Genomic DNA, 15,522 nt, shown 5'->3' with positions numbered 1-15,522 from the left:
CTATATTTTTTAAAAAGAAAATCTTAATATTGTAGTAAAAATTACTCAATTTAAAAATAGTAAATGAGAATGATATAATAATTGGAATAGAGTGAAATATATGAACATGAACTACAATTAGGGAGAAAAAAAGCTATTCATACTGAGCAAAAAAATGAGGGAGTGTAGCCCTTATAATTATTGGCTGATGTTTATTAATTATTATATAATTTTGTCCAGCCCAGAAGTAGTGATGAAAATTTGATTTGGCAAAGAGGAGGGAGGGCAGAGAGCATGGTGTCAGGAAACATGGTGAAATGAGATTGACATTATTACCTTGGTACATGTATGACTGCACATATGGTGCAATGATACATCATGTACGATCAGAAATGAAAAGTTGTGCTGCAATTTTGTGCCAGGAATCAAAATGCATTCTGATGTCATACATTCACAATTAAAATAAATTTTATTGATCATATGATCTTGTGTTAGCTAGAGTTTTTATATTAGTTTTGCAAAATTTGCACTTTTAGTGTTCTTTTTTATTCAGTTCACTTTAAAAGTTCACTTTTTAAACTTTCTGTTATATTTTATCTTCGCCTGGTATAGTTTTCTTTTAGAAATATTGTATGGAGCATAAATAGACATTGAAAATAATTTTGTTCTTTGGATGACTGTTTTCTTTAAATTACTTTCTTTGTAGAATGTTTATTTTAGATTTTTCGTATGTTACGGTTAATTGCTATTGACAGTTTTTATCCATTTCTAATGAAAAAGAGAATAACATATTATTAAAGGCTGGTGGCAAGATAATACACATGGAATTAATTTTAATGCCTGGCAAAAGCTTCTCAGAGTGAATTACTGAAGCAACAATGAGTATTATTATCACCAGTTATTATGTTATGGCTGCAAATAGCTATTTTGCTTCTTGACCTTTGGGTGACTGTGAGTTACAATATATTACATTGCCCTAGGAAGAAAATGGAATTTTATTCATTGAAATCTTTGAAATCTCCAGATGAATGACCTCATCGTAGTTACTGTTCATTGAAGGATTTTAATTTGGTAACTCTCCCCTTTTGGGACAAGAAATTTCTTTTTTTTTTCCTTTTAGACTTAAAATGATTTACAAAGATGAAGATTTGATCTTCTAAAATGTTTATGTCTGTTAGTGTATGTAAAGCTAGATATCAAATTGGTAAAATGTAATAAATTGGCTGTTTAAATAAATTTATTAAAATACCTAAGTTTGAAGTTATCTCTTTTGTTTTAGAACAGCCCTCATGTTTGCTGTGGAACATAAATCAACACAAATAGTATAGCTGCTTCTTCAATGTGGTTTTAATGTGTCTGCTTCAGATAAGTGTGGACAGATTCCTCATGCCACTGCTAGTGGTAATACTGCATGAGTATTTACATTACAGTACTAATCAACATTAGATTTAGGGCCACAATAGATATACCTGTTGCATTTTAAAAATGATGTAAGATTTTATATTACAAATATATATATAGAACAGTAGTGAGTTAGGAAAGTTCATAAGTCAGAAACCCTTCAAAAGTCTAGCCCAGAAGTAGAGATGAAAGTTTGATTGGGTAAAGAGGAGGGAAGGGAGGGCAGGGGACATGGTGTCAGGAAACATAGTAAAATGAGATAGACATTATTACCTTGGAACAAGTATGAATGCATATATGGTGCAATGCTACATTGTGTACAATCAGAAATGAAAAGTTGTGCTGCAATTTTGTTCAAGGAATCAAAATTCATTCTGATGTCATAATACACAATTAAAATAAATTAATTTTAAAAGTAGTGATGTGTGCATGAGTCACCTCCAAGATTTGTTCTCTCTTCTCTTCTCCCCTCTCCTTTCCTTTTCTTCTCAAGCATGCTAGATTTTTCTACCACTGAGATATATCACTAACCAATATCTTAGAACTTTGTAAACTTTATCCTTAGGGTTTTCAGCATTATCCATTTCATTTCTAGCATAACCCCTAATCGCAGGTATAAATAATGTCACACCTATGATTTTTTTAATTTGCTCTTTGAATCTTAAAATTCCCAGTTTAGCAGAATTTAGCTATTTTACCATTTTCTTTTAATTTATCAAGACCTAATGATATCCTTGAAGCCCCAGGAAGATAATTCTAGTGAGATGGGGGGGGGATAAATAGATTTTTAAATTGTTCCTTTTTCTCTTGTCTGTTCTGTTCATTTTTTTTTCTGCCAGAACTGGCCTAGCAGTCTGGTAGTGAATAGCTTTTATTACAACATGTCCTGACTAATCCCAATCCCTGAGTCTTCATGTACCATGACGATTCAATATTTACAACACTCTTTTTAGTTCTAATTCACTCATGCTTGTTTATTCAAAAGTTGTTCCCAAGAAGCAGCACTCTGCTTTGACAGCTTGGTCTCTAGCTTTGGTCAACAAATATGAAGCATTGTGACCCTGTCCCCTTTTAGGAACCTTATGTGAAATTCTCATATTAGCCTCACCCTTTATGGTGCATTATCCTTTGAGGATTTTGTCTTTTCTGCCATAAAATTAAAATCAGTCAAAGCTATTAGAGAGCTTCAAGTGAAGTCACTGGAAGATATCAGAGTTTTCTGTCATCGTGACTAACAGATCTGTGCCCTGAATCTTTCCATCCCTTGAAATAGGTTTCCTTTGACTGCATGAGGCCCCCTGTTGTCCAGGGTGGGTGCCAACTTTTGATTGGCACTTCTAGTGCTTTTTCTGAGTAATGAAAAATTTGCAAGCTGTTGGAATCATTGCCTACAGTTTTCAGCATTTATCATTTCTACCTCAAAAGGAAGAGATTAAGCAGATTTATTGAATCTAAGAGAGCTAAGCCCCCTCATGACTCCTCAGTATTCATTGTGTTAAAGAGGATTTTGAGTTCCATGTCAGTTGGAGATCAACATGGAAATGTAGCTACTCTTACAAAGGTCTGCTGATTCTGTTCAACTAGGTAGAGAAGAAATAGTAGTAGTCCAAACCAGTTTGGGGCATTTGTTAATTTCTTGCTTTGTTTTTATTGTCTCACAGAAGGGATGATTATATTCTCTAATTTAAGGAGATATTTATAAAATAGAAGTTATAAATTAATTGCTGATTTGCTCTGAGTTATAAAGCACAAGAAGAGCCCAAATTATAATAGGACTTGATCATTTTTAAAATAATTTTAACATTTAAATAATAGAACCTGTGAAAATTACACATTAGTTCTAGTTGAGATTATAAGTAACTTGGGATCATGAGACAGGACAATTGCTTGAATTCAGGAATTTAAGATCAGCCTGGCCATTATCATGAAATGCCTTCTCAAAAACAGAACAGAACAAACATGGTTCAAATAATTTTCAAGTTAATAAAATGTTTATAGGGCATACAAATTTGGAGAGTATATGAAAAAGTTCTGATACAAGATCTAAAACATTATTAAGTATGGAATTATATTTTATCAGTGTTTTTATATGAGTATGAAAATACCAATTTCATTACATTTTTTTTCAAACATAGCAACAGGAATCTAATTCTTCGATATATGAAAGCACAATCTAGAACATCAGTAAATTTCAGTCCAGGTAATACTTACAAAAATGAGTTACTCTTGGTGTTCATGCCCTGTGTAAATAAGAGTAAGAAGGTTTGATCACAAAAGAACAGTGGAAAAAAATAAATGTTCAAATTCCATTCATATTTTTCTTAATGTCTTTCTTGATCATATAGAATACAGGCTAACTTAGTAATTAATTATAGAAAATTTATCATCTAAATTATATTGTTTGAAGAAATTTTATATTAATTTTGAACCTCAAATTTTATGTCTTTGCAGAAGTAAGAATAATATTTTTAAATTAGTACATTGTGTTTTATATATGGTCACATGATAGCAAATTGGACTTGTTATAAAAACAGGTGTTCTTGTCAACTATTAATATCAACTCCTATTGTGTGCCCAAATTAGTGAATTGCACAGTGTTATTTCTATGCACTCATATAAAATACTTGAATCCTGACTGCTCTGCTTACTTTCATTTCTCTCCTCCCCTCTCTTTTTCATCCCCAGTTACCTTCCCTCTTCTTTAATATTCCCTCCATCATTTTGTAGTCATTCGTATTTTCTTCCCAGATTCCACATATTAGGGAAAGAATGTGATAAATTTATTTTTGTTTCTGATTTTTTCATGTTAACATAATGACCACCCTTTCCATTCATTTCACAGATTTTTGTCTTTGCTTTTTTTTAACCTTTTTATTTGGGGTTTTAAATATACCATTTCCTACTATATTGGGCCTTAAAATTTCTACTCAAAATCTAATATTTTTCTGATGTGTTTATGATTGCTTTGGCCTTTATTATGGATTTCAGTTTGCCTTTGGTAATTTTATATACTATGATTTGGGACAGGTTCTTTTCTGGCCATGTCCACTTGGTATTCTAAAATCTTATACCTGGATGCCCATAACTTTCAAAAGACATAAGAAATTGTTTCTTTTATTCACTGAGAAAGCTTGCATTGCCTGTAGCCTGTACCTCTTCTCCACTGTGTGTACCAGTGATTCATATAAGATGAATTGTGTCTAGTGGGTTTGGAAGTTGTTTACAATCATTTTAATTTTTGTTGATAGTGTCTAAATGTGATATTTCATGATCAACTTAAAGCTCAGATATTTTTTCTTTCACTTGATCTAGTCTATCGGTCTGACTTCAACTGGATATTTTTATTTGAGGAATTGGGCTCTTTATTTTCAAGATTTCTAATTGATTCTTTTCCAGAATATGTACTGAATTGTTCTTTCATGCCCTGCTTCGTTTTCCTTAATTTACTCAGTTTTTCTTTGCTTTATCTTTGAATTAATTCACTATTTTAACGATTTTTAAAAATTTTTTTCTGGCATTTTTGTCTATTGCATTATCTTTGCAAACAGTTTCTAGAGTTATAAACTATGAAACAGTCATGCTACATTGCTTTTTTTTTTCTTATATTTCTATATTGAAATTTGTACATCTTCTGGGATATATATCTTTTCCACATTTATGTGAGTGACTGCTTAGGAAATAGGTTTCCCTGGATGATGTGTACTATGCTATTGGCTAAATGTATAATGTTGAATTATTTTCCAAATGGTGTTTGTATTGTAGTTTCCTATTTCTTATCTGTGATTCATGAGTTGTGATAGTTTGCACTGTCAAGTAACAACTTTCTGTCAGTGTTGTGAGAGTAAAGTCATGTTGGTAGAATAGTAAATAGGGATATAGGCAGTATAGTATCTGAAATGCATTTTCTGTGGTGGTTCCTCCAAACTTGTCCATAATGTGCTGTCTGTAAATATGTCTGTAAAAAGAAAGGCTTTTTATCTCTGTTCTTATTTTTTATTTTTTTCAGCACCAGGTTTTCTTTTTTCTTTTTTTATTTGTTTTAATTAGTTACACATGATAGTACAATGATCTTGAGATATCATACATTTGAATCAGATGGGACATAATTTCTCAATGTAATGGCAGAATTACATTGGTTGTGCAGTCATGTATGTACCCCCGGGAATATTATTGTCTATTTTATTCTGCTGTCCTTCATTGCCCCTTCCCCTCCCATTTCCTTTCATCACTTCTCTCTTCCGAAACTAATGTGACCCACTTCGTCTTCTTTTTTCCCCTCACATCGTCATACTTGTATTCTGTATAACAAAGGGCGTGTCCTTCCCTCTTCTATGCAATTCCCATTTTTCCTCCTTTTCCCTCCCAGCTCTCTTCCCTATCTAGTGGTAATTTTCTTCTCATACTCTTCCTCCCTACCCCATTTTGAATCACCTCCCTTATATCAGAGAATGGAATTTGTTTATTGGGAATTGGCTAACTTCACTTAGCATAAATTGCTCTAATGCCATCCATTTCCCTGCAAATGCCATGATCTTGTTATTTTTTAGTGCCGAGTAATATTACACTGTGTATAAATGCCACTTTTTTTTTACTTATTCTTTTTTTATTATTATTAGTTGTTCAAAACATTAAAAAGCTCTTGACATATCATATTTCATACATTTGATTCAAGCAGATTATGAACTCCCATTTTTACCCTTTTTACATATTACAGATTCACATTGGTTACACATCCACTTCTTTACATACTGCCATAGTAGTGTTTGTTGTATTCTGCTCCCCTTCCTATCCTCTACTACCCCCCTCCCCTTTCCTCCCCTCCCCTCCCATCTTCTATCTCTACCCCATCTACTGTAATTCATTTAACTCTCTTGTTTTTTTCCCTTTTCCCCTCACTTCCTCTTATGTGTAATTTTGTATAACAATGAGGGTCTCCTTCCTTTACCATGCAATTTCCCTTCTCTCTCTCTTTCCCTCCCCCCTTCTGGACCCTGTTTAATGGTGATCTTCTTCTCATGCTCTTCCTCCCTATTCTGTTCTTAGTTCCTCTCCTTATATCAAAGATGACATTTGGCATTTGTTTTTTAGGAATTGGCTAGCTTCACTTAGCATAATCTACTCTACTGCCATCCATTTGCCTGAAAATTCCATGATTTTGTCATTTTTTAGTGCAGAGTAATACTCAATTGTGTATAAATGCCACATTTTTTATCCATTCATCTATTGAAGGGCATCTGGGTTGGTTCCACAGTCTAGCTATTGTGAATTGTGCTGCTTTGAACATCGATGCAGCAGTATCCCTATAGTATGCTCTTTTAAGGTCTTCAGGGAATAGTCCGAAAAGGGCAATAGCTGGGTCAAATGGTGGTCCCATTCCCAACTTTCCCAGGAATCTCCATACTGCTTTCCAAATTGGCTGCACACATTTTTTATCCATTCATCCATTGAAGGGCATCTAGGTTGGCTCCATGGTCTAGCTATTGTGAATTGTGCTGCTATAAACATTGATGTGGCTGTATCCCTGTAGTATGCCATTTTTAGGTCTTTTGAGTATAGTCTGAGAAGAGGAATAGCTGGGTCAAATGGTGGTTCATTTCCCAGTTTTCCAAGGAATCTCCATACTGCTTTCCAAATTGGCTGTATCAATTTTCAGTCCCACCAGCAATGTATGAGTATACCCTTTTCCCCACCTCCTTGCCAATACTTGTTGTTGTTTGACCTCATAATTTCTGCCATTCTTACTGGAGTGAGATGGTATCTTAGAATACTTTTAATTTGCAATTCTCACATTGCTAGAGATAGCATTTTTCTTGTATTTGTTGATTGATTGTGTATCCTATTCTGAGAAGTGTCTGTTCAGGTCCTTAGCCTATTTGTTGATTGGGTTATTTGGGTTTTTTTATGTTGTTGTTGTTGAACTTTTTGAGTACTTTGTATATCCTAGAGATTAGATCTCTATCTGATATGTGAGGAGTCAAGATTTGTTCCCAGAATGTAGGCTCCTTATTCACTTCACATATTATTTCTCTTGCTGATAAAAAGCTTTTTAGTTTGATATTGTCCCATTTGTTGATGCTTGATTTTAATTCTGGTGCTATAGGCATCTTATTAAGGAACTTGGGGCCTAACCCCAAGTGATGGAGATTAGGGCCTACTTTTTCTTCTATTAGTTGCAGAGTCTCTTGTTTGATTCCTAGATCCTTGATCCATTTTAAGTTAACTTTTGTGCATGGTGAGAGATAGGGATTCAATTTCATTTTGTTGCATATAGATTTCCAGTTCTCCCAGCACCATTTTTTGAAGATGCTATCCTTTCTCCATTGCATGCTTTTAGCACCTTTGTCTAATATAAGGTAGTTGCAATTTTGTGGGTTGGTTTCTGTGTCCTCTATTCTGTACCATTGGTCTACCAACCTGTTTTGGTGCCAGTACCATGCTGTTTTTGTTACTATAGCTCTGTAGTATAGTTTAAGATCTGGTATAGCTCTACCACCTGTTGCACTCTTCTGCTTAGAATTGCTTTAGCTCTTCTGAGTCTCTTATTTTTCCAGATGAAATTCATAATTGCTTTTTCTATTTCTGTGAGGAATGCCATTGGGATTTTGATCAGAATCGTTTGAATATGTAGAGTGCTTTGGGTCATATGGCCATTTTAAAAATGTTAACTCTGCCTATCCAGGTTTTATTTTTTTTAGATATATATGACAGAAAAGTGCATTTCGTACATACATGGACTATAACTTATTGTATTTACTATCAGAGAGAACATTTGGCTTTTTTTTTTTTGGTATTGGCTTATTTCACTTAATATAATAGTCTCAAGTTCCATCAATCTACCAGCAAATGCCATAAATTTTAGTCTTCTTTATGGATGAGAAATACTCTATTGTGTATATGTACTACATTTTTTTTAACCTTTCATCTGTTGAAGGGCACCTGGGTTGTTTCCATAGCTTAACTATTGTGAATTGTGCTGCTATAGATATTGATGTGGCTGTATCACTTTAGTATGTTGATTTTAAGTTATTTGGTTATATATGTAGGCCTGACTCTCCATCATGTTAGCCTAGGAACTGACTTCCTTAACAATACTTCTAAATTGCAACAAATAAAATAAAACATCAACTGAGTTGATAACTGGTTGAATGGCGTTTCCATTCCAAATTTTCTGAGCAATCTCCTTACTGTTTTCCAGAGTGCTTGCACCAATTTGCAACATCACTATCAAATTTTGAGTGTAACTTTCTTCTCACATCCTCTCCAGCATTTATTGATACTTGTATTCTTGATAATTGCCACTCTGACTAGACCAAGAATGGAATATTAATGTAGTTTTAATTTGCATTTTTCTAATTTCTAGAGATGTTGAGCATTTTAAAAATGTATTTGTTGATCAATTATATTTCTTTTTCTGTGAACTACCAGTTCAGATCCTTTGCACATTTATTGACATCTTGTGCCCACTAGGAGAGACTATAGGATTCAACTCAGGGGCATTCAACCCCTATCCTATCCCTGCACAAAACTCAACTCAAAGTACCCACTAGAAGAAAATATAGGCCAAACTCTCCACCATCTTGGCTTAGGAACTGACTTCCTCAACAAGACTTCTAAATTCCAACAAATAAAATCAAGAATCAATAAATGGGAACGTAACAAAGTAAAAAGCTTTCTCACAGAAAAAAATTAAAAGAAAAGGAACAGAAACCCTAAAAATGTAGGAAAATCTTTATTAACTGCACCTCAGAACATTAGTTTTCTATATGTAAAAAGAACTCAAAAAATTCCAGCTCAGGAGGTGAAAAAAGGAGGATCAAGAGTTCAAAGGCAGCTTCAGCTTCAGGAATGGTGAGGCACCAAGCAACTCTGTCTCTAAATAAAATGCAAAACAGTGCTTCGACTGTGGCTCAGTGTTAGAGAACTTGCCTTGCAGGTGTGAGACCCTGAGTTTGATCCTCAGCACTACATTAAAATAAATATATAAATAATAAATAAATAAATAAATAAATAAATAAATAAATAAATAAATAAATAAATTGTGAATATCATACATTCATAAAGTATAACTACCTATTCTTGTGGTGGTAAATTTTGTGGAGTTACACTGGTTGTGTATTTATATATAAACATAAGAAAGTTATTTCCAATTTATTCTACTATTTTTAAAATATTTATTTTTTAGTTGGACACAATATCTTTATTTACATATTTTCATTTATTTATTTTTTTAGTGTGGTGCTGAGGATCAAACCCAGGGCCTCACATGTGCTAGGTGAGCACTCTACTGCTGAGTCAAAACCCCAGCCTGTATTCTACTGTTTTTAATTACTTTTATATAATTTCAAAGCAATGACAAAATAGACATAGAAGATAATAAAAGAAATAAGGAGGATAAAAAATCACCATAAAAATCTATTAACTACAAATTAAGGGTTTTTTAATATTTGAAAAAAAATATAAGAAATCAACAAAAGTTGAAAAATAAGGTAGTAAGTTCTTTTTCATCAGTAATTTAAGTTCAAATAAACTATTTTGAAAAACTAATAAGAACCCAAAGTGTGACTAACAAGATTAAACCTAAAAATATATTAACTATTTCAGATGTAAGTCTACAGAAGATTCTCTTCAAATATAAGCTCACAAATAGACTAAAAACAAAAGGATAAAACAAATGTTACATTCAAAATTGTAAAGATGATAATAATTATGCAAATAAGAGACAAAGTATAATATTATATAAATAATATTATATAACATAATAATTTGGAAATCAAAAGGAAAGTGAAATCCAAAAATTTATGCATATGAGTTTAAAGCCAGATGAGCAATTAAGTAAGGCCCTAAGCAACTTAGCTACACACTGTCACAAAGTAAAATAAAACCCAGTTGCTGGTCAGGCGCAGTAACACATGCCTGTAATTGAAGCAGCTTTGAAGGCTGAGACAGCCACATTGTGAGTTCAAAGCCAGCCACATCAAAAGCAAGATATAAGGAACTCTAGAAGGCCATGTCTCTAAATAATATACAAAATGGGGCTTGGGATGTAGCTCAGTAGGTGAGTGCTCCTGAATTGAGTCCCCAGTACCCTTTCCCCAAAAATGGCTGTCAATGTGTCTCATTGGTTAACCATGTCTGTTATCAAAAAAAAAAAAAAAAAAAAGCAGCCTATACCACCCAAAGCAATCTAAGAATTTCATGTAATACCAATCAAACAATCAAAATTAGTTTTTCATAAACAAAATAGGTTATTTTAAAAATTCTATAGAATATTCTGGGTACATAAATAACTACACATATTAAAAATTTTAAAAAATGCTTCCTGATATAAAAATGATAAAAAGCTAAAATATTCAATCGATTTATGTAAACTTGGGGTTAAATAAGAAAGCCATAAGTAATAAAATTGAGATTACATCAATTAGCCCTCAACTTTATGGTCAAATGAAAAATATACTTACAGATGTATGATCATTACAACAACAATCAAGAGAGGAAATATGAAAATCCAATCAAATGTCATTTCCCATGATTGCTTGAAGGCAATTTGGAAGAAATTATATTTTTTAAATCTTTACAAAGAAAAGAAATTATGTAATATCTAAATTGATCAACTTTTAGTATAGTATGGAAAGTGAAACAGTCATTCACACACACACACACACACATACACACACACACACACACACACACACAAATACCAGTTAACTCTACTTATGAGAGTTGTCTACTGCAGCAAACTATACAGACCAAAAGAAATGGCATAAGGAATAAAAAAGTGAAACAAAGGAGCACTTGTTTGGAGGACAAATAAACTTACTTTTTATGTGATAAAAATTTTCTTCAAAAAATGTTACAAAACAATTTGAATGTACACTATTGACCAGGAAAATTAAAATATATAAAACAGTAAGTTCAATAAAGTTATACAGTTGTGATCACAATTACAAATTTGGCAAATATATAAAAGATAAACAGAATTGTGAAAATCTTTATGGTACATTTAAAACGCTAACATCTTACTTCTAGAAAAAGAGCACATTTATCTATATAGAGATGATGAATATGTCATTAATTCTAGCTATTTGGAAGGCTAAGGCATAGAAATACAATTTCAGCTTCATCCACTTAGTAATGAGTCTATTTCAAACTAAAAGTCAAAAGGGGCTGGAGATGTAGCTCAGTATTATAATAACTTCTGATATATGTGTGTGTGTATACACACACACACACACACACACACACACACACACACACATATACACATACATATACACTGAAAAGCAGTTATTCAAACTGAGGGACACAAGTAAGTATATGTAATATGATTCACATGACCTTATAATTCTTGGCTGTTTGTTATTTGATTTTATTCATCAGATGATCTTGTGTTAGCTAAAGATTTTTCATATTAATTATATAAAAATGGTCTTTTAATTTGCTTTTTAAATTCAGTAATGAACTCTTTAAATTTCTGGATATTTTATCCTCTTCAGGTATAGTTTTCTCTTGGAAATGCTATGTGGAGCATAAATAGACATTGAAAATAATTTTGTCCTTTGGATGACTGTTACCAAATTGCCTTCTTTATAGAACATGGATTTTAGATTATTCCTAAGGGAGTGTTAATTGCTATTGACAGATGCTGTCCATTTCTAATATATGTTGATGATTTGTTCTTAATTGGCATGGGCATAGGAAATAAAATAGCTTTAAAGAAAAAATGTTTTCTTTAATGAAGATAAGATATAGGTAGGTGGGTGATAAAGAAAAAAATAAGCTTTAAGATTCACACATGACTAGATTGCATTTCTAGATTTTCTAGTTGCAAAGTGTGTGATCTTAGAAACAATCCTTTTGATCAAATAAGTTTCCTGATACGAAAAAGAGAATAAATAAAATAAATAAAAATTTAAAAAATTAAAAAGAAAAATATGAGCAATAATATATTCGAATTGTTAGATAAATGTGCATATTAAATACATAGTAAGAAAAAAAGAAAGGTATTAAGTGGTGTATCATATTAAGAAATATCCAAATACAGATTATATCACAGTGTCACTATTAGTTCCAGCTTAATATATGCATAAATCACACAAGATATGCAAAGAAGAAATAGGAGAGGAGAGAGGGAATGAAGAATGGGAATGGCAGAGAGTACATGGAGTAAGAGAAGGAAAACCAAGCAGGCATATATAGATTGGGGAGGAAAGTTAAGTCATATACTAGAAGGAAAAGCAGCAGTGTACTCAAAATGGAAAAATTTGTGAGTTCCCACTTTCAAATTGAATGGGGATAGTGTAAAACTTCATCACTTTTTTCTGCATCAGTCACTGTTGGAAAAGAATTGAGGAGTGCATACCTGACAATGCAGAATTAAATTTTTATAGAACCATAAATGATTATAAAACCATACGGTTGGTCATGCACAAGTACAATAGTGAAACAGAAAATGTCACTACCTCCTAGAATGATTCATATATGGAAAACACAGCATGTGGAGAAGTAGAAAAGAGTACAAATGGTAAGAAGTGCTCTTCAAATCTGAAGCTTTCTAAGATGTCCTTTGAAATACCATGTCTCCTTCTAAGACCAGGATGTCAGAGGGAAGGATTTGGGGTTATATTCTTACAAGAAAATTTAAGGCAGAAAATTTGGCAAAAGCCTACATATACACAAAACTCTAAAACTTTAATAAATCATCAGGTAGGAACCCTATTTGAAAAGCACATTCTGAATCAGGTATTGTTTCGACATTTCCATTATTATCTAAGTTATTCCTATGATTCTTGTCAACAGAACACATTTTAAGTAGAAAGTAAAAGAATTTCCTTTTAGCAAAACTAAACACAAACCATTAGAACCTAGAGTTTAGGACATAACTAAAATGAAAGCTTACATCTTCTGATCAGGTCAGAAGATGGGAAGGGCTCAAAAGTTGAACATTTTCTAAATTTGGAGTAAAGAAGAAGTTGGAATCATCTGTACACAGAATGTAAAATAGAAAGAATCAAGATCACAGATTTAGAGATTACTTTTGAAAAGATTCAGGGTAGGGGAAATGAGACAGAAACAAAAGAAGTTAGCTAGGAAATAGTCTTTGAAATAATGAATCTGAGACAATGTAATTCATCTACTTTTAGCAGATCTGCCATCAAGAAATGGTGAAATGATTATTGGTTCAGAGATGATTAGAACCAGGAAGAACTGGTAGAATTGGGGAAATCTTAGACACAAATTTCTCTTTTCCATAACTATCAGTCATAGCAATCCATAAGGCATTGAGAGAATCATTCAGATGAGAAACAGCATTTCAAAATCATTGCATTTTTAAAAAGTCTGCTACTGTTTCTTTCTTTTTTTTTTTTCTTGTGTTGATGCCTAGAAATCAAATCATGATCTAGGGCTTTCTAGGAATGTACTCCTCACTGAGCTACACCTTCATCCTTAGCAATTTTTTATAAACAACACTTGAATAAAAATATTTGAAAAACTGCAAGATATATCAAAAAAAGCCTCAATTTAAAAGACTATTCTATAGTTTGTTGCTTGAAGACCAAATATTTTATTCTTATTTTTCATAGGAATGACTATGAACTATAAAAGGTTATGGATATCTGATAATTCTGTGCCTTTTCATTTTCATCCTTTGCCTTTGAAGACCCTTATCTGAATATTTATGTTCATTGTATCTTATTTCTTAGGTGTGGGACTTATGTCTTCTCCCATTAGTGGATTGAGAAATTTTAAGCTGGCTAAACCCAAGGATAAAGTAAAAGGTGATGCAGCAGTTTCCCACATGTTTATAAAAATCCAATAGTTAACTGTTATTGTATAAGTATGTATTTAAGCTGACTAGTTCAGATATTTTTCTTTGTTTAGAAATGTATCTGACCTTCTGCATCTTCATAATTTAATAAATTAAATAATTCTGATAGGTTTCATTTAAGAAATGTGGTGTTACTTTTTTTTCACGTTAGCCTTGAAATTGAATCTTTCAGTGCCCTTCTTTGCTCCTTTAATTAGAGATCACTGATCTCTCTGTCATTGTGCTGCTTTCCCTTAGTATGTATTTCCTTGACTGATACATTTATTGTAATCAAACACATAAACTCAGTTTTATAAAATAAACTCTATATTTTATTAAAGCATTATTTACAATTTTTGTTTAGTGCATCCCAATCATGTGACTGTAGTCAACAAAAACAAGCATGCACATAAACCCACAAGTAAAATAAGTTTTGATTAAAGCTAAAGCATGAAAAGTATATGTATATCAAATAAAGTATACTTTATATTGATTGGCAAGAATGTATGAGTGGTTTTGTCATGTTCATCTTATGTTGAATATATATCCCATTTACTTTTCAGTATCTTGGGATGTATATGACCCATGGAAGATAATAAATATTCTATGTTTATGTTAAACTATTATCTTCATTTTGAATAAAATATAAGATATTAATTTATTATCTTTTTTCCAAGCACATTGTTCCCTCCATCAAAATAATAGATTCCTTTCCACATGAATCACAAGGGAAGATGGAAGCAAGGACATTCAAACCAGGTAAATTTTATATGACACCTTCTCTGGAAATAACTACATTAAAAAATAGATACATTACCATCCTCCAATACTCAAATGTTTTCCCAATGTGATGGGAGGATTTGACCCACAATGTCAATGTACATGTTTCTATTCATGTTTTAGAAAATTTTTGAAGCATAAGAAAAAAATATTTCTTAAATAAATAACTTTAGATGATCCTACAATTAAAATTCCCCCATTTGAATTACTAAACATGTTAGTTGGGAGTGTTTTTTCTCCCCAAGAATAAAAAATACTAAGAGAGTGCTAGGCCATAGAACCAGATATTTGGTAGACTGAGGAAAATGTTTTCTTGAAGAGAGGACTTTAAGGTCAGTCTGAATCCACAACTCATCTCAACATAAATTTCAGTTCCATTATGACACACATTTCTTAGAATCAGTCTACCAAATCTGTGTTGTACATTAGGCACATATATATTTCAACTCTTTAAATAAATAGTGCTGTATTCTTATATATACATTTGCCATATTTTTTTTTTCTGGTAGGGGTGTATCAGATATCTTCAATAGCAAAATAGATTGCACAAATGGATA

This window comes from Callospermophilus lateralis, unplaced genomic scaffold, assembly GCF_048772815.1.
Source record: "Callospermophilus lateralis isolate mCalLat2 unplaced genomic scaffold, mCalLat2.hap1 Scaffold_45, whole genome shotgun sequence".
Lineage (NCBI taxonomy): Eukaryota > Metazoa > Chordata > Mammalia > Rodentia > Sciuridae > Callospermophilus > Callospermophilus lateralis.
Note: the sequence above shows the minus strand (reverse complement) of the source record.